General features: G+C 43.8%; 1 long non-coding RNA gene across 2 annotated transcripts in view; it reads left to right on the top strand.

Moving 5' to 3' along the window:
• The window catches only part of LOC307181255, a 145,907-nt gene extending 126,936 nt beyond the window's left edge, over positions 1-18,971 (top strand). The window contains exon 3 of one of the 2 annotated variants that reach the window (XR_013826231.1): positions 18,930-18,971. This is a non-coding gene — a long non-coding RNA (uncharacterized lncRNA). Of the gene's footprint in view, positions 1-15,769; positions 15,822-18,929 lie in introns of those variants that run through there. The other variant, XR_013826232.1, reaches the window with a different exon arrangement.
• Positions 18,972-25,242: the final 6,271 nt, after the last annotated feature.

Here is a 25,242-nt window from a genome sequence, read left to right as displayed (position 1 = left end):
AGGGCCTGATGACACAGATTTCATTGCAGAGTGATATTGCTTTGTAAGTAAATACCACAAGTTCTTTATCCATTTTTCACTTTCTCCGATGTTGAACTTGTACTGTAAACGAGGTTCTTGTAAACAGAGCCGTTCCAAACTTTGGGGTGGCTGTGTCTTTTTGATTTTAATTTCCCTAAGCTATAGGACCATAAGTGGAAGTGCCCTAGGCTCTGTTGCTTTGTTTTTTAGATGTTTCAGGAAACACCATACACTTCTCCCGAGTGGTTGTTGGCAATTTACATCCCGCCCATCAGCATAACAAGGCTCCCAGTTCTCCATGGCCTGTCTTGCCTTTCTGGATTTTACACTTTTTTCAGATGGCCCTTTTGACCGGGGGGAAGTGAGACTTCATTGTAGTGCAGATTTCCTTTGCAAGCTTGCTTGGTTGGCCAAAAAGGGCGTATGCGTTTTTTCCTGAATATATTCAGGAAAATATATTCAGGAAAAAACGCATACGCCCTTTTTGGCCAAGTGCATCATTGTGTACGTTCTGCCTCTTTTCCTATGCTTTCAATGCAATTCCAGTCTACCTCCTGAAATCTGTTTCCTGCAATTCTGCCCCGCTTTCAAGTCCTCTTGGCAGCCTTACTTCAGTCTATTTTTGGATGATAGCTGTCATTTATAAGTCTGCAGGTTTGTGAATTACAGTGCCCCTGAGCTCCTTTCTTCAACTCGCTTTCTTGTGACCTGGCCGCAACACCGCAGGATGGCTTCAGGCCCTAATCTGGTTCTGGCACGGCACGCTGAGCCTTTGGTTAATTCCTCTTCCTGGTGGGAAATGAGAGTTAATTTTGTCCGTCCAGACACCTCCAGCTAGTCTCTCATTGGTTCTCGCTATTCCTGTTCATCTTCCGCAGAAATTGCAAACTGGGCCAAACAGGAGGTTAAAGGGACTGACTCTCCAAGTCGGGAGAGTGTTAGTAAAGCGTCTGGAATGTTGCACCCGAGTACCAGGGGAGGAAAACTGAGACATATTTGAACACGTCTCCCGATCACATGGTTGATCATACTCTAGGTTCCATATGCATGTTTTAGCTGAGGAAGAATACCTTAAACCTGGGTATTTGAAACCCGTGGAATGGGTACCATGCAATATGACTTCAAAGGGTCTTCATTTGCTCACCGAACATCTCCAATCCTATCACTGCTGCGTTTATGCCCCTGTACACATGCTTGATTCTCTTTCGGAGACATAGCAATCCATAGGTTTTAAGATACTTACTAGTCAGGTACATTCTTAGGCGTTTAATATGCGGTGTTGAGTCCATTTCGTTGAGCAAGGAGTAGCTCTTGTCTATTCCATATTTGGCTTAAGGAACTTTATCTGTGCTCATTTCAATCTCTGGTTTTATGCAGCACCCCAACTCACCTTTACCCTTAAGCAAGCATAAGTTGGTTTTCTAAATTTGAGACCCTGTTCTGTTCTGTAATTCAGTTCCTGTGTAGCCAAGTTTACATTCCGTGTATTACTGATATCTTATGATGTTTCTTTTTCTGTGTGACTTATTTCAGTTAGAATCATCGTACCTGAATCCACTCATTATGCTGCTACGGGCCTGATGACATAGATTTCATTGCTGAGTGATACTGCATTGTACGTAAGTACCACAAGTTCTTTATCCATTTTTCACTTTCTGTGATATTGAACTTGTATGGTAAACGAGGTTCTTATAAACGGAGGCGTCCCAAACTTTGGGGTGGCTGTGTCTTTTTGATTTTAATTTCCCTAAGCTATAGGACCATAAGTGGCAGTGCCCTAGGCTCTGTTGCTTTGTTTTTTAGATGTTTCAGGAAACACCATACACTTCTCCCGAGTGGTTGTTGGCAATTTACATCCCGCCCATCAGCATAACAAGGCTCCCAGTTCTCCATGGCCTGTCCTGCCTTTCTGGATTTTACACTTTTTTCAGATGGCCCTTTTGACCGGGGGGAAGTGAGACTTCATTGTAGTGCAGATTTCCTTTGCAAGCTTGCTTGGTTGGCCAAAAAGGGCGTATGCATTTTTTCCTGAATATATTCAGGAAAAAACGCATACGCCCTTTTTGGCCAAGTGCATCATTGTGGACGTTCTGCCTCTTTTCCTATGCTTTCAATGCAATTCCAGTCTACCTCCTGAAATCGGTTTCCTGCAATTCTGCCCCGCTTTCAAGTCCTCTTGGCAGCCTTACTTCAGTCTATTTTTGGACGATAGCTGTCATTTATAACTCTGCAGGTTTGTGAATTACAGTGCCCCTGAGCTCCTTTCTTCAACTCGCTTTCTTGTGACCTGGCCGCAACACCGCAGGATGTCTTCAGGCCCTAATCTGGTTCCGGTACGGCACGCTGAGCCTTTGGTTATTTCCTCTTCCTGGTGGGAAATGAGAGTTAAATTTGCCCGTCCAGACACCTCCAGCTAGCCTCTCATTGGTTCTCGCTATTCCTGTTCATCTTCCGCAGAAATTGCAAACTGGGCCAAACAGGAGGTTAAAGGCGCTGACTCTCCAAGTGGGGAGAGTGTTAGTAAAGCGTCTGGAATGTTGCACCCGAGTACCAGGGGAGGAAAACTGAGACATATTTGAACACGTCTCCCGTTCACATGGTTGATCATACTTGGGTTCCACATGCATGTTTTAGCTGAAGGAAGAATACCTTAAACCTGGAGAGTTGAGACCCGTGTAATGCGTACCATGCAATATGACTTCAAAGGGTCTTCATTTGCTCACCGAACCTCTCCAATCCTATCACTGCTGCGTTTATGCCCCTGTACACACGCTTGATTCTCTTTTGGAGACATAGCAATCCATAGGTTTTAAGATAATTACTAGTCAGGTACATTCTTAGGCGTTTAATATGGGGTGTTGAGTCCATTTCGTTGAGCAAGGAGTAGCTCTTGTCTATTCCATATTTGGCTTAAGGAACTTTATCTGTGCTCATTTCAATCTCTGGTTTTATGCAGCACCCCAACTCACCTTTCCCCTTAAGCAAGCATAAGTTGGTTTTCTAAATTTGAGACACTGTTCTGTTTTGGAATTCAGTTCCTGTGTAGCCAAGTTTACATTCCGTGTATTAGTGATATCTTATGATGTTTCTTTTTCTGTGTGACTTATTTCAGTTAGAATCATCATACCTGAATCCACTCATTGTGCTGCTAAGGGCCTGATGACACAGATTTCATTGCTGAGTGATATTGCTTTGTAAGTAAATACCACAAGTTCTTTATCCATTTTTCACTTTCTCCGATGTTGAACTTGTACTGTAAACGAGGTTCTTGTAAACAGAGCCGTTCCAAACTTTGGGGTGGCTGTGTCTTTTTGATTTTAATTTCCCTAAGCTATAGGACCATAAGTGGAAGTGCCCTAGGTTCTGTTGCTTTGTTTTTTAGATGTTTCAGGAAACACCATACACTTCTCCCGAGTGGTTGTTGGCAATTTACATCCCGCCCATCAGCAGAACAAGGCTCCCAGTTCTCCATGGCCTGTCTTGCCTTTCTGGATTTTACACTTTTTTCAGATGGCCCTTTTGACCGGGGGGAAGTGAGACTTCATTGTAGTGCAGATTTCCTTTGCAAGCTTGCTTGGTTGGCCAAAAAGGGCGTATGCGTTTTTTCCTGAATATATTCAGGAAAAAACGCATACGCCCTTTTTGGCCAAGTGCATCATTGTGGACGTTCTGCCTCTTTTCCTATGCTTTCAATGCAATTCCAGTCTACCTCCTGAAATCGGTTTCCTGCAATTCTGCCCCGCTTTCAAGTCCTCTTGGCAGCCTTACTTCAGTCTATTTTTGGACGATAGCTGTCATTTATAAGTCTGCAGGTTTGTGAATTACAGTGCCCCTGAGCTCCTTTCTTCAACTCGCTTTCTTGTGACCTGGCCGCAACACCGCAGGATGGCTTCAGGCCCTAATCTGGTTCTGGCACGGCACGCTGAGCCTTTGGTTAATTCCTCTTCCTGGTGGGAAATGAGAGTTAATTTTGCCCGTACAGACACCTCCAGCTAGTCTCTCATTGGTTCTCGCTATTCCTGTTCATCTTCCGCAGAAATTGCAAACTGGGCCAAACAGGAGGTTAAAGGGACTGACTCTCCAAGTCGGGAGAGTGTTAGTAAAGCGTCTGGAATGTTGCACCCGAGTACCAGGGGAGGAAAACTGAGACATATTTGAACACGTCTCGCGATCACATGGTTGATCATACTCTAGGTTCCACATGCATGTTTTAGCTGAGGAAGAATACCTTAAACCTGGGTATTTGAAACCCGTGGAATGGGTACCATGCAATATGACTTCAAAGGGTCTTCATTTGCTCACCGAACCTCTCCAATCCTATCACTGCTGCGTTTATGCCCCTGTACACACGCTTGATTCTCTTTTGGAGACATAGCAATCCATAGGTTTTAAGATACTTACTAGTCAGGTACATTCTTAGGGGTTTAATATGGAGTTTTGAGTCCATTTCGTTGAGCAAGGAGTAGCTCTTGTCTATTCCATATTTGGCTTAAGGAACTTTATCTGTGCTCATTTCAATCTCTGGTTTTATGCAGCACCCCAACTCACCTTTCCCCTTAAGCAAGCATAAGTTGGTTTTCTAAATTTGAGACCCTGTTCTGTTATGTAATTCAGTTCCTGTGTAGCCAAGTTTACATTCCGTGTATTAGTGATAACTTATGATGTTTCTTTTTCTGTGTGACTTATTTCAGTTAGAATCATCATACCTGAATCCACTCATTATGCTGCTACGGGCCTGATGACATAGATTTCATTGCTGAGTGATACTGCATTGTACGTAAGTACCACAAGTTCTTTATACATTTTTCACTTTCTGCGATGTTGAACTTGTACTGTAAACGAGGTTCTTGTAAACAGAGCCGTTCCAAACTTTGGGGTGGCTGTGTCTTTTTGATTTTAATTTCCTTAAGCTATAGGACCATAAGTGGAAGTGCCCTAGGTTCTGTTGCTTTGTTTTTTAGATGTTTCAGGAAACACCATACACTTCTCCCGAGTGGTTGTTGGCAATTTACATCCCGCCCATCAGCATAACAAGGCTCCCAGTTCTCCATGGCCTGTCTTGCCTTTCTGGATTTTACACTTTTTTCAGATGGCCCTTTTGACCGGGGGGAAGTGAGACTTCATTGTAGTGCAGATTTCCTTTGCAAGCTTGCTTGGTTGGCCAAAAAGGGCGTATGCGTTTTTTCCTGAATATATTCAGGAAAAAACGCATACGCCCTTTTTGGCCAAGTGCATCATTGTGGACGTTCTGCCTCTTTTCCTATGCTTTCAATGCAATTCCAGTCTACCTCCTGAAATCGGTTTCCTGCAATTCTGCCCCGCTTTCAAGTCCTCTTGGCAGCCTTACTTCAGTCTATTTTTGGACGATAGCTGTCATTTATAAGTCTGCAGGTTTGTGAATTACAGTGCCCCTGAGCTCCTTTCTTCAACTCGCTTTCTTGTGACCTGGCCGCAACACCGCAGGATGGCTTCAGGCCCTAATCTGGTTCTGGCACGGCACGCTGAGCCTTTGGTTAATTCCTCTTCCTGGTGGGAAATGAGAGTTAATTTTGCCCGTACAGACACCTCCAGCTAGTCTCTCATTGGTTCTCGCTATTCCTGTTCATCTTCCGCAGAAATTGCAAACTGGGCCAAACAGGAGGTTAAAGGGACTGACTCTCCAAGTGGGGAGAGTGTTAGTAAAGCGTCTGGAATGTTGCACCCGAGTACCAGGGGAGGGAAACTGAGACATATTTGAACACGTCTCCCGTTCACATGGTTGATCATACTTGGGTTCCACATGCATGTTTTAGCTGAAGGAAGAATACCTTAAACCTGGGTATTTGAAACCCGTGGAATGGGTACCATGCAATATGACTTCAAAGGGTCTTCATTTGCTCACCGAACATCTCCAATCCTATCACTGCTGCGTTTATGCCCCTGTACACACGCTTGATTCTCTTTCGGAGACATAGCAATCCATAGGTTTTAAGATACTTACTAGTCAGGTACATTCTTAGGCGTTTAATATGCGGTGTTGAGTCCATTTCGTTGAGAAAGGAGTAGCTCTTGTCTATTCCATATTTGGCTTAAGGAACTTTATCTGTGCTCATTTCAATCTCTGGTTTTATGCAGCACCCCAACTCACCTTTCCCCTTAAGCAAGCATAAGTTGGTTTTCTAAATTTGAGACCCTGTTCTGGTTTGGAATGCAGTTCCTGTGTAGCCAAGTTTACATTCCGTGTATTACTGATATCTTATGATGTTTCTTTTTCTGTGTGACTTACTTCAGTTAGAATCATCATACCTGAATCCACTCATTGTGCTGCTAAGGGCCTGATGACACAGATTTCATTGCTGAGTGATATTGCTTTGTAAGTAAATACCACAACTTCTTTATCCATTTTTCACTTTCTGCGATGTTGAACTTGTACTGTAAACGAGGTTCTTGTAAACAGAGCCGTTCCAAACTTTGGGGTGGCTGTGTCTTTTTGATTTTAATTTCCCTAAGCTATAGGACCATAAGTGGAAGTGCCCTAGGTTCTGTTGCTTTGTTTTTTAGATGTTTCAGGAAACACCATACACTTCTCCCGAGTGGTTGTTGGCAATTTACATCCCGCCCATCAGCAGAACAAGGCTCCCAGTTCTCCATGGCCTGTCCTGCCTTTCTGGATTTTACACTTTTTTCAGATGGCCCTTTTGACCGGGGGGAAGTGAGACTTCATTGTAGTGCAGATTTCCTTTGCAAGCTTGCTTGGTTGGCCAAAAAGGGCGTATGCGTTTTTTCCTGAATATATTCAGGAAAAAACGCATACGCCCTTTTTGGCCAAGTGCATCATTGTGGACGTTCTGCCTCTTTTCCTATGCTTTCAATGCAATTCCAGTCTACCTCCTGAAATCGGTTTCCTGCAATTCTGCCCCGCTTTCAAGTCCTCTTGGCAGCCTTACTTCAGTCTATTTTTGGACGATAGCTGTCATTTATAACTCTGCAGGTTTGTGAATTACAGTGCCCCTGAGCTCCTTTCTTCAACTCGCTTTCTTTTGAGCTGGCCGCAACACCGCAGGATGGCTTCAGGCCCTAATCTGGTTCCGGTATGGCTCGCTGAGCCTTTGGTTATTTCCTCTTCCTGTTGGGAAATGAGAGTTAAATTTGCCCGTCCAGACACCTCCAGCTAGCCTCTCATTGGTTCTCGCTATTCCTGTTCATCTTCCGCAGAAATTGCAAACTTGGCCAAACAGGAGGTTAAAGACGCTGACTCTCCAAGTGGGGAGAGTGTTAGTAAGGCGTCTGGAACGTTGCACCCGAGTACCAGGGGAGGAAAACTGAGACATATTTGAACACGTCTCCCGTTCACATGGTTGATCATACTTGGGTTCCACATGCATGTTTTAGCTGAAGGAAGAATACCTAAAACCTGGGTAGTTGAAACCCGTGGAATGGGTACCATGCAATATGACTTCAAAGGGTCTTCATTTGCTCACCGAACCTCTCCAATCCTATCACTGCTGCGTTTATGCCCCTGTACACATGCTTGATTCTCTTTTGGAGACATAGCAATCCATAGGTTTTACGATACTTACTAGTCAGGTACATTCTTAGGCGTTTAATATGCGGTGTTGAGTCCATTTCGTTGAGCAAGGAGTAGCTCTTGTCTATTCCATATTTGGCTTAAGGAACTTTATCTGTGCTCATTTCAATCTCTGGTTTTATGCAGCACCCCAACTCACCTTTCCCCTTAAGCAAGCATAAGTTGGTTTTCTAAATTTGAGACCCTGTTCTGTTCTGTAATTCAGTTCCTGTGTAGCCAAGTTTACATTCCGTGTATTACTGATATCTTATGATGTTTCTTTTTCTGTGTGACTTATTTCAGTTAGAATCATCATACCTGAATCCACTCATTGTGATGCTAAGGGCCTGATGACATAGATTTCATTGCTGAGTGATATTGCTTTGTAAGTAAATACCACAACTTCTTTATCCATTTTTCACTTTCTGCGATGTTGAACTTGTACTGTAAACGAGGTTCTTGTAAACAGAGCCGTTCCAAACTTTGGGGTGGCTGTGTCTTTTTGATTTTAATTTCCCTAAGCTATAGGACCATAAGTGGAAGTGCCCTAGGCTCTGTTGCTTTGTTTTTTAGATGTTTCAGGAAACACCATACACTTCTCCCGAGTGTCTGTTGGCAATTTACATCCCGCCCATCAGCATAACAAGGCTCCCAGTTCTCCAATGCCTGTCCTGCCTTTCTGGATTTTACACTTTTTTCAGATGGCCCTTTTGACCGGGGGGAAGTGAGACTTCATTGTAGTGCAGATTTCCTTTGCAAGCTTGCTTGGTTGGCCAAAAAGGGCGTATGCGTTTTTTCCTGAATATATTCAGGAAAAAACGCATACGCCCTTTTTGGCCAAGTGCATCATTGTGGACGTTCTGCCTCTTTTCCTATGCTTTCAATGCAATTCCAGTCTACCTCCTGAAATCGGTTTCCTGCAATTCTGCCCCGCTTTCAAGTCCTCTTGGCAGCCTTACTTCAGTCTATTTTTGGACGATAGCTGTCATTTATAACTCTGCAGGTTTGTGAATTACAGTGCCCCTGAGCTCCTTTCTTCAACTCGCTTTCTTGTGACCTGGCCGCAACACCGCAGGATGGCTTCAGGCCCTAATCTGGTTCCGGACCGGCATGCTGAGCCTTTGGTTAATTCCTCTTCCTGGTGGGAAATGAGAGTTAAATTTGCCCGTCCAGACACCTGCAGCTAGCCTCTCATTGGTTCTCGTTATTCCTGTTCATCTTCCGCAGAAATTGCAAACTGGGCCAAACAGGAGGTTAAAGGGACTGACTCTCCAAGTGGGGAGAGTGTTAGTAAAGCGTCTGGAGTGTTGCACCCGAGTACCAGGGGAGGAAAACTGAGACATATTTGAACACGTCTCCCGTTCACATGGTTGATCATACTTGGGTTCCACATGCATGTTTTAGCTGAAGGAAGAATACCTTAAACCTGGGTATTTGAAACCCGTGGAATGGGTACCATGCAATATGACTTCAAAGGGTCTTCATTTGCTCACCGAACATCTCCAATCCTATCACTGCTGCGTTTATGCCCCTGTACACACGCTTGATTCTCTTTCGGAGACATAGCAATCCATAGGTTTTAAGATACTTACTAGTCAGGTACATTCTTAGGCGTTTAATATGCGGTGTTGAGTCCATTTCGTTGAGAAAGGAGTAGCTCTTGTCTATTCCATATTTGGCTTAAGGAACTTTATCTGTGCTCATTTCAATCTCTGGTTTTATGCAGCACCCCAACTCACCTTTCCCCTTAAGCAAGCATAAGTTGGTTTTCTAAATTTGAGACCCTGTTCTGGTTTGGAATGCAGTTCCTGTGTAGCCAAGTTTACATTCAGTGTATTACTGATATCTTATGATGTTTCTTTTTCTGTGTGACTTACTTCAGTTAGAATCATCATACCTGAATCCACTCATTGTGCTGCTAAGGGCCTGATGACACAGATTTCATTGCTGAGTGATATTGCTTTGTAAGTAAATACCACAACTTCTTTATCCATTTTTCACTTTCTGCGATGTTGAACTTGTACTGTAAACGAGGTTCTTGTAAACAGAGCCGTTCCAATCTTTGGGGTGGCTGTGTCTTTTTGATTTTAATTTCCCTAAGCTATAGGACCAAAAGTGGAAGTGCCCTAGGTTCTGTTGCTTTGTTTTTTAGATGTTTCAGGAAACACCATACACTTCTCCCGAGTGGTTGTTGGCAATTTACATCCCGCCCATCAGCAGAACAAGGCTCCCAGTTCTCCATGGCCTGTCCTGCCTTTCTGGATTTTACACTTTTTTCAGATGGCCCTTTTGACCGGGGGGAAGTGAGACTTCATTGTAGTGCAGATTTCCTTTGCAAGCTTGCTTGGTTGGCCAAAAAGGGCGTATGCGTTTTTTCCTGAATATATTCAGGAAAAAACGCATACGCCCTTTTTGGCCAAGTGCATCATTGTGGACGTTCTGCCTCTTTTCCTATGCTTTCAATGCAATTCCAGTCTACCTCCTGAAATCGGTTTCCTGCAATTCTGCCCCGCTTTCAAGTCCTCTTGGCAGCCTTACTTCAGTCTATTTTTGGACGATAGCTGTCATTTATAACTCTGCAGGTTTGTGAATTACAGTGCCCCTGAGCTCCTTTCTTCAACTCGCTTTCTTTTGAGCTGGCCGCAACACCGCAGGATGGCTTCAGGCCCTAATCTGGTTCCGGTACGGCACGCTGAGCCTTTGGTTATTTCCTCTTCCTGTTGGGAAATGAGAGTTAAATTTGCCCGTCCAGACACCTCCAGCTAGCCTCTCATTGGTTCTCGCTATTCCTGTTCATCTTCCGCAGAAATTGCAAACTTGGCCAAACAGGAGGTTAAAGACGCTGACTCTCCAAGTGGGGAGAGTGTTAGTAAGGCGTCTGGAACGTTGCACCCGAGTACCAGGGGAGGAAAACTGAGACATATTTGAACACGTCTCCCCTTCACATGGTTGATCATACTTGGGTTCCACATGCATGTTTTAGCTGAAGGAAGAATACCTAAAACCTGGGTAGTTGAAACCCGTGGAATGGGTACCATGCAATATGACTTCAAAGGGTCTTCATTTGCGCACCGAACCTCTCCAATCCTATTACTGCTGCGTTTATGCCCCTGTACACATGCTTGATTCTCTTTTGGAGACATAGCAATCCATAGGTTTTCCGATACTTACTAGTCAGGTACATTCTTAGGCGTTTAATATGGGGTGTTGAGTCCATTTCGTTGAGCAAGGAGTAGCTCTTGTCTATTCCATATTTGGCTTAAGGAACTTTATCTGTGCTCATTTCAATCTCTGGTTTTATGCAGCACCCCAACTCACCTTTACCCTTAAGCAAGCATAAGTTGGTTTTCTAAATTTGAGACACTGTTCTGTTCTGTAATTCAGTTCCTGTGTAGCCAAGTTTACATTCCGTGTATTACTGATATCTTATGATGTTTCTTTTTCTGTGTGACTTATTTCAGTTAGAATCATCATACCTGAATCCACGCATTGTGCTACTAAGGGCCTGATGACACAGATTTCATTGCTGTGTGATATTGCTTTGTAAGTAAATACCACAACTTCTTTATCCATTTTTCACTTTCTGCGATGTTGAACTTGTACTGTAAACGAGGTTCTTGTAAACACAGCCGTTCCAAACTTTGGGGTGGCTGTGTCTTTTTGATTTTAATTTCCCTAAGCTATAGGAGCATAAGTGGCAGTGCCCTACGCTCTGTTGCTTTGTTTTTTAGATGTTTCTGGAAACACCATACACTTCTCCCGAGTGGTTGTTGGCAATTTACATCCCGCTCATCAGCATAACAAGGCTCCCAGTTCTCCATGGCCTGTCCTGCCTTTCTGGATTTTACACTTTTTTCAGATGGCCCTTTTGACCGGGGGGAAGTGAGACTTCATTGTAGTGCAGATTTCCTTTGCAAGCTTGCTTGGTTGGCCAAAAAGGGCGTATGCGTTTTTTCCTGAATATATTCAGGAAAAAACGCATACGCCCTTTTTGGCCAAGTGCATCATTGTGGACGTTCTGCCTCTTTTCCTATGCTTTCAATGCAATTCCAGTCTACCTCCTGAAATCGGTTTCCTGCAATTCTGCCCCGCTTTCAAGTCCTCTTGGCAGCCTTACTTCAGTATATTTTTGGACGATAGCTGTCATTTATAACTCTGCAGGTTTGTGAATTACAGTGCCCCTGAGCTCCTTTCTTCAACTCGCTTTCTTGTGACCTGGCCGCAACACCGCAGGATGTCTTCAGGCCCTAATCTGGTTCCGGTACGGCACGCTGAGCCTTTGGTTATTTCCTCTTCCTGGTGGGAAATGAGAGTTAAATTTGCCCATCCAGACACCTCCAGCTAGCCTCTCATTGGTTCTCGCTATTCCTGTTCATCTTCTGCAGAAATTGCAAACTGGGCCAAACAGGAGGTTAAAGGCGCTGACTCTGCAAGTGGGGAGAGTGTTAGTAAAGCATCTGGAATGTTGCACCCGAGTACCAGGGGAGGAAAACTGAGACATATTTGAACACGTCTCCCGTTCACATGGTTGATCATACTTGGGTTCCACATGCATGTTTTAGCTGAAGGAAGAATACCTTAAACCTGGAGAGTTGAGACCCCTGTAATGGGTACCATGCAATATGACTTCAAAGGGTTTTCATTTGCTCACCGAACCTCTCCAATCCTATCACTGCTGCGTTTATGCCCCTGTACACACGCTTGATTCTCTTTTCGAGACATAGCAATCCATAGGTTTTAAGATACTTACTAGTCAGGTACATTCTTAGGGGTTTAATATGGGGTGTTGAGTCCATTTCGTTGAGCAAGGAGTAGCTCTTGTCTATTCCATATTTGGCTTAAGGAACTTTATCTGTGCTCATTTCAATCTCTGGTTTTATGCAGCACCCCAACTCACCTTTCCCCTTAAGCAAGCATAAGTTGGTTTTTTAAATTTGAGACACTGTTCTGTTTTGGAATTCAGTTCCTGTGTAGCCAAGTTTACATTCCGTGTATTAGTGATATCTTATGATGTTTCTTTTTCTGTGTGACTTATTTCAGTTAGAATCATCATACCTGAATCCACTCATTGTGCTGCTAAGGGCCTGATGACACAGATTTCATTGCTGAGTGATATTGCTTTGTAATTAAATACCACAAGTTCTTTATCGATTTTTCACTTTCTCCGATGTTGAACTTGTACTGTAAACGAGGTTCTTGTAAACAGAGCCGTTCCAAACTTTGGGGTGGCTGTGTCTTTTTGATTTTAATTTCCCTAAGCTATAGGACCATAAGTGGAAGTGCCCTAGGTTCTGTTGCTTTGTTTTTTAGATGTTTCAGGAAATACCATACACTTCTCCCGAGTGGTTGTTGGCAATTTACATCCCGCCCATCAGCATAACAAGGCTCCCAGTTCTCCATGGCCTGTCTTGCCTTTCTGGATTTTACACTTTTTTCAGATGGCCCTTTTGACCGGGGGGAAGTGAGACTTCATTGTAGTGCAGATTTCCTTTGCAAGCTTGCTTGGTTGGCCAAAAAGGGCGTATGCGTTTTTTCCTGAATATATTCAGGAAAAAACGCATACGCCCTTTTTGGCCAAGTGCATCATTGTGGACGTTCTGCCTCTTTTCCTATGCTTTCAATGCAATTCCAGTCTACCTCCTGAAATCGGTTTCCTGCAATTCTGCCCCGCTTTCAAGTCCTCTTGGCAGCCTTACTTCAGTCTATTTTTGGACGATAGCTGTCAGTTATAAGTCTGCAGGTTTGTGAATTACAGTGCCCCTGAGCTCCTTTCTTCAACTCGCTTTCTTGTGACCTTGCTGCAACACCGCAGGATGGCTTCAGGCCCTAATCTGGTTCTGGCACGGCACACTGAGCCTTTGGTTAATTCCTCTTCCTGGTGGGAAATGAGAGTTAAATTTGCCCGTCCAGACACCTCCAGCTAGTCTCTCATTGGTTCTCGCTATTCCTGTTCATCTTCCGCAGAAATTGCAAACTGGGCCAAACAGGAGGTTAAAGGGACTGACTCTCCAAGTCGGGAGAGTGTTAGTAAAGCGTCTGGAATGTTGCATCCGAGTACCAGGGGAGGAAAACTGAGACATATTTGAACACGTCTCGCGATCACATGGTTGATCATACTCTAGGTTCCACATGCATGTTTTAGCTGAGGAAGAATACCTGAAACCTGGGTATTTGAAACCCGTGGAATGGGTACCATGCAATATGACTTCAAAGGGTCTTCATTTGCTCACCGAACGTCTCCAATCCTATCACTGCTGCGTTTATGCCCCTGTATACATGCTTGATTTTCTTTCGGAGACATAGCAATCCATAGGTTTTAAGATACTTACTAGTCAGGTACATTCTTAGGCGTTTAATATGCGGTGTTGAGTCCATTTCGTTGAGCAAGGAGTAGCTCTTGTCTATTCCATATTTGGCTTAAGGAACTTTATCTGTGCTCATTTCAATCTCTGGTTTTATGCAGCACCCCAACTCACCTTTCCCCTTAAGCAAGCATAAGTTGGTTTTCTAAATTTGAGACCCTGTTCTGTTCTGTAATTCAGTTCCTGTGTAGCCAAGTTTACATTCCATGTATTAGTGATGTCTTATGATGTTTCTTTTTCTGTGTGACTTATTTCAGTTAGAATCATCGTACCTGAATCCACTCATTATGCTGCTACGGGCCTGATGACATAGATTTCATTGCTGAGTGATACTGCATTGTACGTAAGTACCACAAGTTCTTTATCCATTTTTCACTTTCTGTGATATTGAACTTGTATGGTAAACGAAGTTCTTATAAACGGAGGCGTCCCAAACTTTGGGGTGGCTGTGTCTTTTTGATTTTAATTTCCCTAAGCTATAGGACCATAAGTGGAAGTGCCCTAGGCTCTGTTGCTTTGTTTTTTAGATGTTTCAGGAAACACCATACACTTCTCCTGAGTGTCTGTTGGTAATTTACATCCCGCCCATCAGCATAACAAGGCTCCCAGTTCTCCATGGCCTGTCCTGCCTTTCTGGATTTTACACTTTTTTCAGATGGCCCTTTTGCCCGGGGGGAAGTGAGACTTCATTGTAGTGCAGATTTCCTTTGCAAGCTTGCTTGGTTGGCCAAAAAGGGCGTATGCGTTTTTTCCTGAATATATTCAGGAAAAAACGCATACGCCCTTTTTGGCCAAGTGCATCATTGTGGACGTTCTGCCTCTTTTCCTATGCTTTCAATGCAATTCCAGTCTACCTCCTGAAATCGGTTTCCTGAAATTCTGCCCCGCTTTCAAGTCCTCTTGGCAGCCTTACTTCAGTCTATTTTTGGATGATAGCTGTCATTTATAACTCTGCAGGTTTGTGAATTATAGTGCCCCTGAGCTCCTTTCTTCAACTTGCTTTCTTGTGACCTGGCCGCAACACCGCAGGATGGCTTCAGGCCCTAATCTGGTTCCGGACCGGCACGCTGAGCCTTTGGTTATTTCCTCTTCCTGGTGGGAAATGAGAGTTAAATTTGCCCGTCCAGACACCTCCAGCTAGTCTCTCATTGGTTCTCGCTATTCCTGTTCATCTTCCGCAGAAATTGCAAACTGTGCCAAACAGGAGGTTAAAGGCGCTGACTCTCCAAGTGGGGAGAGTTTTAGTAAAGCGTCTGGAATGTTGCACCCGAGTACCAGGGGAGGAAAACTGAGACATATTTGAACACGTCTCCCGTTCACATGGTTGATCATACTTGGGTTCCACATGCATGTTTTAGCTGAAGGAAGAATACCTTAAACCTGGAGAGTTGAGACCCGTGTAATGGGTACCGTGCAATATGACTTCAAAGGGTCTTCATTTGCTCACCGAACCTCTCCAATCCTATCACTGCTGCGTTTATTCCCCTGTACACACGCTTGATTCTCTTTTGGAGACATAGCAATCCATAGGTTTTAAGATACTTACTAGTCAGGTACATTCTTAGGGGTTTAATATGGGGTTTTGAGTCCATTTCGTTGAGCAAGGAGTAGCTCTTGTCTATTCCATATTTGGCTTAAGGAACTTTATCTGTGCTCATTTCAATCTCTGGTTTTATGCAGCACCCCAACTCACCTTTCCCCTTAAGCAAGCATAAGTTGGTTTTCTAAATTTGAGACCCTGTTGTGTTCTGTAATTCAGTTCCTGTGTAGCCAAGTTTACATTCCATGTATTACTGATATCTTATGATGTTTCTTTTTCTGTGTGACTTATTTCAGTTAGAATCATCGTACCTGAATCCACTCATTGTGATGCTAAGGGCCTGATGACACAGATTTCATTGCTGAGTGATATTGCTTTGTAAGTAAATACCACAACTTCTTTATCCATTTTTCACTTTCTGCGATGTTGAACTTGTACTGTAAACGAGGTTCTTGTAAACAGAGGCGTCCCAAACTTTGGGGTGGCTGTGTCTTTTTTATTTTAATTTCCCTAAGCTATAGGACCATAAGTGGCAGTGCCCTAGGCTCTGTTGCTTTGTTTTTTAGATGTTTCAGGAAACACCATACACTTCTCCTGAGTGTCTGTTGGTAATTTACATCCCACCCATCAGCATAACAAGGCTCCCAGTTCTCCATGGCCTGTCCTGCCTTTCTGGATTTTACACTTTTTTCAGATGGCCCTTTTGACCGGGGGGAATTGAGACTTCATTGTAGTGCAGATTTCCTTTGCAAGCTTGCTTGGTTGGCCAAAAAGGGCGTATGCGTTTTTTCCTGAATATATTCAGGAAAAAACGCATACACACTTTTTGGCCAAGTGCATCATTGTGGACGTTCTGCCTCTTTTCCTATGCTTTCAATGCAATTCCAGTCTACCTTCTGAAATCGGTTTCCTGCAATTCTGACCCGCTTTCAAGTCCTCTTGGCAGCCTTACTTCAGTCTATTTTTGGACGATAGCTGTCATTTATAACTCTGCAGGTTTGTGAATTACAGTGCCCCTGAGCTCCTTTCTTCAACTCGCTTTCTTGTGACCTGGCCGCAACACCGCAGGATGGCTTCAGGCCCTAATCTGGTTCCGGCACGGCACGCTCAGCCTTTGGTTATTTCCTATTCCTGGTGGGAAATGAGAGTTAAATTTGCCCGTCCAGACACCTCCAGCTAGCCTCTCATTGGTTCTCGCTATTCCTGTTCATCTTCCGCAGAAATTGCAAACTGGGCCAAACAGGAGGTTAAAGGGACTGACTCTCCAAGTCGGGAGAGTGTTAGTAAAGCGTCTGGAGTGTTGCACCCGAGTACCAGTGTATGAAAACTGAGACATATTTGAACACGTCTCCCATTCACATGGTTGATCATACTCTGGGTTCCACATGCATGTTTTAGCTGAAGGAAGAATACCTTAAACCTGGAGAGTTGAGACCCGTGGAATGGGTACCGTGCAATATGACTTCAAAGGGTCTTCATTTGCTCACCAAACCTCTCCAATCCTATCACTGCTGCATTTATGCCCCTGTACACACGCTTGATTCTCTTTTGGAGACATAGCAATCCATAGGTTTTAAGATACTTACTAGTCAGGTACATTCTTAGGCGTTTAATATGGGGATTTGAGTCCATTTCGTTGAGCAAGGAGTAGCTCTTGTCTATTCCATATTTGGCTTAAGGAACTTTATCTGTGCTCATTTCAATCTCTGGTTTTATGCAGCACCCCAACTCACCTTTCCCCTTAAGCAAGCATAAGTTGGTTTTCTCAATTTGAGACCCTGTTCTGTTTTGGAATGCAGTTCCTGTGTAGCCAAGTTTATATTCCGTGTATTAGTGATATCTTATGATGTTTCTTTTTCTGTGTGACTTATTTCAGTTAGAATCATCGTACCTGAATCCACTCATTATGCTGCTACGGGCCTGATGACATAGATTTCATTGCTGAGTGATACTGCATTGTACGTAAGTACCACAAGTTCTTTATCCATTTTTCACTTTCTGTGATATTGAACTTGTACGGTAAACGAGGTTCTTGTAAACGGAGGCGTCCCAAACTTTGGGGTGGCTGTGCCTTTTTGATTTTAATTTCCCTAAGCTATAGGACCATAAGTGGAAGTGCCCTAGGCTTTGTTGCTTTGTTTTTTAGATGTTTCAGGAAACACCATACACTTCTCCTGAGTGTCTGTTGGCAATTTACATCCCGCCCATCAGCATAACAAGGCTCCCAGTTCTCCATGGCCTGTCCTGCCTTTCTGGATTTTACACTTTATTCAGATGGCCCTTTTGACCGGGGGGGAAGTGAGACTTCATTGTAGTGCAGATTTCCTTTGCAAGTTTACTTGGTTGGCCAAAAAGGGCGTATGCGTTTTTTCCTGAATATATTCAGGAAAAAACGCATACGCCCTTTTTGGCCAAGTGCATCATTGTGGACGTTCTGCCTCTTTTCGTATGCTTTCAATGCAATTCCAGTCTACCTCCTGAAATCGGTTTCCTGCAATTCTGCCCCGCTTTCAAGTCCTCTTGGCAGCCTTACTTCAGTCTATTTTTGGACGATAGTTGTCATTTATAACTCTGCAGGTTTGTGAATTACAGTGCCACTGAGCTCCTTTCTTCAACTCGCTTTCTTTTGAGCTGGCTGCAACACCGCAGGATGGCTTCAGGCCCTAATCTGGTTCCGGCACAGCACGCTGAGCCTTTGGTTATTTCCTCTTCCTGGTGGGAAATGAGAGTTAAATTTGCCCGTCCAGACACCTCCAGCTAGTCTCTCATTGGTTCTCGCTATTCCTGTTCATCTTCCGCAGAAATTGCAAACTGGGCCAAACAGGAGGTTAAAGGCGCTGACTCTCCAAGTGGGGAGAGTGTTAGTAAAGCGTCTGGAATGTTGCACCCGAGTACCAGGGGAGGAAAACTGAGACATATTTGAACACGTCTCCCGTTCACATGGTTGATCATACTTGGCTTCCACATGCATGTTTTAGCTGAAGGAAGAATACCTTAAACCTGGAGAGTTAAGACCCGTGTAATGGGTACCATGCAATATGACTTCAAAGGGTCTTCATTTGCTCACCGAACCTCTCCAATCCTATCACTGCTGCGTTTATGCCCCTGTACACATGCTTGATTCTCTTTCGGAGACATAGCAATCCATAGGTTTTAAGATACTTACTAGTCAGGTACATTCTTAGGCGTTTAATATGGGGTGTTGAGTCCATTTCGTTGAGCAAGGAGTAGCTCTTGTCTATTCCATATTTGGCTTAAGGAACTTTATCTGTGCTCATTTCAATCTCTGGTTTTATGCAGCACCCCAACTCACCTTTCCCCTTAAGCAAGCATAAGTTGGTTTTCTAAATTTGAGACCCTGTTCTGTTCTGTAATTCAGTTCCTGTGTAGCCAAGTTTACATTCCATGTATTACTGATATCTTATGATGTTTCTTTTTCTGTGTGACTTATTTCAGTTAGAATCATCATACCTGAATCCACTCATTGTGCTGCTAAGGGCCAGATGACACAGATTTCATTGCTGAGTGATATTGCTTTGTAAGTAAATACCACAACTTTTTTATCCATTTTTCACTTTCTGCGATGTTGAACTTGTACTGTAAACGAGGTTCTTGTAAACAGAGCCGTTCCAAACTTTGGGGTGGCTGTGTCTTTTTGATTTTAATTTCCCTAAGCTATAGGACCATAAGTGGAAGTGCCCTAGGTTCTGTTGCTTTGTTTTTTAGATGTTTCAGGAAACACCATACACTTCTCCAGAGTGGTTGTTGGCAATTTACATCCCGCCCATCAGCATAACAAGGCTCCCAGTTCTCCATGGCCTGTCCTGCCTTTCTGGATTTTACACTTTTTTCAGATGGCCCTTTTGACCGGGGGGAAGTGAGACTTCATTGTAGTGCAGATTTCCTTTGCAAGCTTGCTTGGTTGGCCAAAAAGGGCGTATGCGTTTTTTCCTGAATATATTCAGGAAAAAACGCATACGCCCTTTTTGGCCAAGTGCATCATTGTGGACGTTCTGCCTCTTTTCCTATGCTTTCAATGCAATTCCAGTCTACCTCCTGAAATCGGTTTCCTGCAATTCTGCCCCGCTTTCAAGTCCTCTTGGCAGCCTTACTTCAGTCTATTTTTGGACGATAGCTGTCATTTATAACTCTGCAGGTTTGTGAATTACAGTGCCCCTGAGCTCCTTTCTTCAACTCGCTTTCTTTTGAGCTGGCCGCAACACCGCAGGATGGCTTCAGGCCCTAATCTGGTTCCGGCACGGCACGCTGAGCCTTTGGTTATTTCCTCTTCCTGGTGGGAAATGAGAGTTAAATTTGCCCGTCCAGACACCTCCAGCTAGCCTCTCATTGGTTCTCGCTATTCCTGTTCATCTTCCGCAGAAATTGCAAACTGGGCCAAACAGGAGGTTAAAGGCGCTGACTCTCCAAGTGGGGAGAGTGTTAGTAAAGCATCTGGAATGTTGCACCCGAGTACCAGGGGAGGAAAACTGAGACATATTTGAACACGTCTCTCGTTCACATGGTTGATCATACTTGGGTTCCACGTGCATGTTTTAGCTGAAGGAAGAATACCTTAAACCTGGAGAGTTCAGACCCGTGTAATGGGTATCATGCAATATGACTTCAAAGGGTCTTCATTTGCTCACCGAACATCTCCAATCCTATCACTGCTGCGTTTATGCCCCTGTACACACGCTTGATTCTCTTTCGGAGACATAGCAATCCATAGGTTTTAAGATACTTACTAGTCAGGTACATTCTTAGGCGTTTAATATGCGGTGTTGAGTCCATTTCGTTGAGCAAGGAGTAGCTCTTGTCTATTCCATATTTGGCTTAAGGAACTTTATCTGTGCTCATTTCAATCTCTGGTTTTATGCAGCACCCCAACTCACCTTTACCCTTAAGCAAGCATAAGTTGGTTTTCTAAATTTGAGACACTGTTCTGTTCTGTAATTCAGTTCCTGTGTAGCCAAGTTTACATTCCGTGTATTACTGATATCTTATGATGTTTCTTTTTCTGTGTGACTTATTTCAGTTAGAATCATCATACCTGAATCCACGCATTGTGCTACTAAGGGCCTGATGACACAGATTTCATTGCTGTGTGATATTGCTTTGTAAGTAAATACCACAACTTCTTTATCCATTTTTCACTTTCTGCGATGTTGAACTTGTACTGTAAACGAGGTTCTTGTAAACACAGCCGTTCCAAACTTTGGGGTGGCTGTGTCTTTTTGATTTTAATTTCCCTAAGCTATAGGAGCATAAGTGGCAGTGCCCTACGCTCTGTTGCTTTGTTTTTTAGATGTTTCTGGAAACACCATACACTTCTCCCGAGTGGTTGTTGGCAATTTACATCCCGCTCATCAGCATAACAAGGCTCCCAGTTCTCCATGGCCTGTCCTGCCTTTCTGGATTTTACACTTTTTTCAGATGGCCCTTTTGACCGGGGGGAAGTGAGACTTCATTGTAGTGCAGATTTCCTTTGCAAGCTTGCTTGGTTGGCCAAAAAGGGCGTATGCGTTTTTTCCTGAATATATTCAGGAAAAAACGCATACGCCCTTTTTGGCCAAGTGCATCATTGTGGACGTTCTGCCTCTTTTCCTATGCTTTCAATGCAATTCCAGTCTACCTCCTGAAATCGGTTTCCTGCAATTCTGCCCCGCTTTCAAGTCCTCTTGGCAGCCTTACTTCAGTATATTTTTGGACGATAGCTGTCATTTATAACTCTGCAGGTTTGTGAATTACAGTGCCCCTGAGCTCCTTTCTTCAACTCGCTTTCTTGTGAGCTGGCCGCAACACCGCAGGATGTCTTCAGGCCCTAATCTGGTTCCGGTACGGCACGCTGAGCCTTTGGTTATTTCCTCTTCCTGGTGGGAAATGAGAGTTAAATTTGCCCATCCAGACACCTCCAGCTAGCCTCTCATTGGTTCTCGCTATTCCTGTTCATCTTCCGCAGAAATTGCAAACTGGGCCAAACAGGAGGTTAAAGGCGCTGACTCTGCAAGTGGGGAGAGTGTTAGTAAAGCATCTGGAATGTTGCACCCGAGTACCAGGGGAGGAAAACTGAGACATATTTGAACACGTCTCCCGTTCACATGGTTGATCATACTTGGGTTCCACATGCATGTTTTAGCTGAAGGAAGAATACCTTAAACCTGGAGAGTTGAGACCCCTGTAATGGGTACCATGCAATATGACTTCAAAGGGTTTTCATTTGCTCACCGAACCTCTCCAATCCTATCACTGCTGCGTTTATGCCCCTGTACACACGCTTGATTCTCTTTTCGAGACATAGCAATCCATAGGTTTTAAGATACTTACTAGTCAGGTACATTCTTAGGGGTTTAATATGGGGTGTTGAGTCCATTTCGTTGAGCAAGGAGTAGCTCTTGTCTATTCCATATTTGGCTTAAGGAACTTTATCTGTGCTCATTTCAATCTCTGGTTTTATGCAGCACCCCAACTCACCTTTCCCCTTAAGCAAGCATAAGTTGGTTTTTTAAATTTGAGACACTGTTCTGTTTTGGAATTCAGTTCCTGTGTAGCCAAGTTTACATTCCGTGTATTAGTGATATCTTATGATGTTTCTTTTTCTGTGTGACTTATTTCAGTTAGAATCATCATACCTGAATCCACTCATTGTGCTGCTAAGGGCCTGATGACACAGATTTCATTGCTGAGTGATATTGCTTTGTAATTAAATACCACAAGTTCTTTATCGATTTTTCACTTTCTCCGATGTTGAACTTGTACTGTAAACGAGGTTCTTGTAAACAGAGCCGTTCCAAACTTTGGGGTGGCTGTGTCTTTTTGATTTTAATTTCCCTAAGCTATAGGACCATAAGTGGAAGTGCCCTAGGTTCTGTTGCTTTGTTTTTTAGATGTTTCAGGAAATACCATACACTTCTCCCGAGTGGTTGTTGGCAATTTACATCCCGCCCATCAGCATAACAAGGCTCCCAGTTCTCCATGGCCTGTCTTGCCTTTCTGGATTTTACACTTTTTTCAGATGGCCCTTTTGACCGGGGGGAAGTGAGACTTCATTGTAGTGCAGATTTCCTTTGCAAGCTTGCTTGGTTGGCCAAAAAGGGCGTATGCGTTTTTTCCTGAATATATTCAGGAAAAAACGCATACGCCCTTTTTGGCCAAGTGCATCATTGTGTACGTTCTGCCTCTTTTCCTATGCTTTCAATGCAATTCCAGTCTACCTCCTGAAATCGGTTTCCTGCAATTCTGCCCCGCTTTCAAGTCCTCTTGGCAGCCTTACTTCAGTCTATTTTTGGACGATAGCTGTCAGTTATAAGTCTGCAGGTTTGTGAATTACAGTGCCCCTGAGCTCCTTTCTTCAACTCGCTTTCTTGTGACCTTGCTGCAACACCGCAGGATGGCTTCAGGCCCTAATCTGGTTCTGGCACGGCACACTGAGCCTTTGGTTAATTCCTCTTCCTGGTGGGAAATGAGAGTTAAATTTGCCCGTCCAGACACCTCCAGCTAGTCTCTCATTGGTTCTCGCTATTCCTGTTCATCTTCCGCAGAAATTGCAAACTGGGCCAAACAGGAGGTTAAAGGGACTGACTCTCCAAGTCGGGAGAGTGTTAGTAAAGCGTCTGGAATGTTGCATCCGAGTACCAGGGGAGGAAAACTGAGACATATTTGAACACGTCTCGCGATCACATGGTTGATCATACTCTAGGTTCCACATGCATGTTTTAGCTGAGGAAGAATACCTGAAACCTGGGTATTTGAAACCCGTGGAATGGGTACCATGCAATATGACTTCAAAGGGTCTTCATTTGCTCACCGAACGTCTCCAATCCTATCACTGCTGCGTTTATGCCCCTGTATACATGCTTGATTTTCTTTCGGAGACATAGCAATCCATAGGTTTTAAGATACTTACTAGTCAGGTACATTCTTAGGCGTTTAATATGCGGTGTTGAGTCCATTTCGTTGAGCAAGGAGTAGCTCTTGTCTATTCCATATTTGGCTTAAGGAACTTTATCTGTGCTCATTTCAATCTCTGGTTTTATGCAGCACCCCAACTCACCTTTCCCCTTAAGCAAGCATAAGTTGGTTTTCTAAATTTGAGACCCTGTTCTGTTCTGTAATTCAGTTCCTGTGTAGCCAAGTTTACATTCCATGTATTAGTGATGTCTTATGATGTTTCTTTTTCTGTGTGACTTATTTCAGTTAGAATCATCGTACCTGAATCCACTCATTATTCTGCTACGGGCCTGATGACATAGATTTCATTGCTGAGTGATACTGCATTGTACGTAAGTACCACAAGTTCTTTATCCATTTTTCACTTTCTGTGATATTGAACTTGTATGGTAAACGAAGTTCTTATAAACGGAGGCGTCCCAAACTTTGGGGTGGCTGTGTCTTTTTGATTTTAATTTCCCTAAGCTATAGGACCATAAGTGGAAGTGCCCTAGGCTCTGTTGCTTTGTTTTTTAGATGTTTCAGGAAACACCATACACTTCTCCTGAGTGTCTGTTGGTAATTTACATCCCGCCCATCAGCATAACAAGGCTCCCAGTTCTCCATGGCCTGTCCTGCCTTTCTGGATTTTACACTTTTTTCAGATGGCCCTTTTGCCCGGGGGGAAGTGAGACTTCATTGTAGTGCAGATTTCCTTTGCAAGCTTGCTTGGTTGGCCAAAAAGGGCGTATGCGTTTTTTCCTGAATATATTCAGGAAAAAACGCATACGCCCTTTTTGGCCAAGTGCATCATTGTGGACGTTCTGCCTCTTTTCCTATGCTTTCAATGCAATTCCAGTCTACCTCCTGAAATCGGTTTCCTGAAATTCTGCCCCGCTTTCAAGTCCTCTTGGCAGCCTTACTTCAGTCTATTTTTGGATGATAGCTGTCATTTATAACTCTGCAGGTTTGTGAATTATAGTGCCCCTGAGCTCCTTTCTTCAACTTGCTTTCTTGTGACCTGGCCGCAACACCGCAGGATGGCTTCAGGCCCTAATCTGGTTCCGGACCGGCACGCTGAGCCTTTGGTTATTTCCTCTTCCTGGTGGGAAATGAGAGTTAAATTTGCCCGTCCAGACACCTCCAGCTAGTCTCTCATTGGTTCTCGCTATTCCTGTTCATCTTCCGCAGAAATTGCAAACTGTGCCAAACAGGAGGTTAAAGGCGCTGACTCTCCAAGTGGGGAGAGTTTTAGTAAAGCGTCTGGAATGTTGCACCCGAGTACCAGGGGAGGAAAACTGAGACATATTTGAACACGTCTCCCGTTCACATGGTTGATCATACTTGGGTTCCACATGCATGTTTTAGCTGAAGGAAGAATACCTTAAACCTGGAGAGTTGAGACCCGTGTAATGGGTACCGTGCAATATGACTTCAAAGGGTCTTCATTTGCTCACCGAACCTCTCCAATCCTATCACTGCTGCGTTTATTCCCCTGTACACACGCTTGATTCTCTTTTGGAGACATAGCAATCCATAGGTTTTAAGATACTTACTAGTCAGGTACATTCTTAGGGGTTTAATATGGGGTTTTGAGTCCATTTCGTTGAGCAAGGAGTAGCTCTTGTCTATTCCATATTTGGCTTAAGGAACTTTATCTGTGCTCATTTCAATCTCTGGTTTTATGCAGCACCCCAACTCACCTTTCCCCTTAAGCAAGCATAAGTTGGTTTTCTAAATTTGAGACCCTGTTGTGTTCTGTAATTCAGTTCCTGTGTAGCCAAGTTTACATTCCATGTATTACTGATATCTTATGATGTTTCTTTTTCTGTGTGACTTATTTCAGT

Source organism: Stenella coeruleoalba, assembly GCF_951394435.1.
Source record: "Stenella coeruleoalba genome assembly, contig: scaffold_288, whole genome shotgun sequence".
NCBI lineage: Eukaryota > Metazoa > Chordata > Mammalia > Artiodactyla > Delphinidae > Stenella > Stenella coeruleoalba.
Note: the sequence above shows the minus strand (reverse complement) of the source record. Positions and strands in the feature narration are given on the sequence as shown.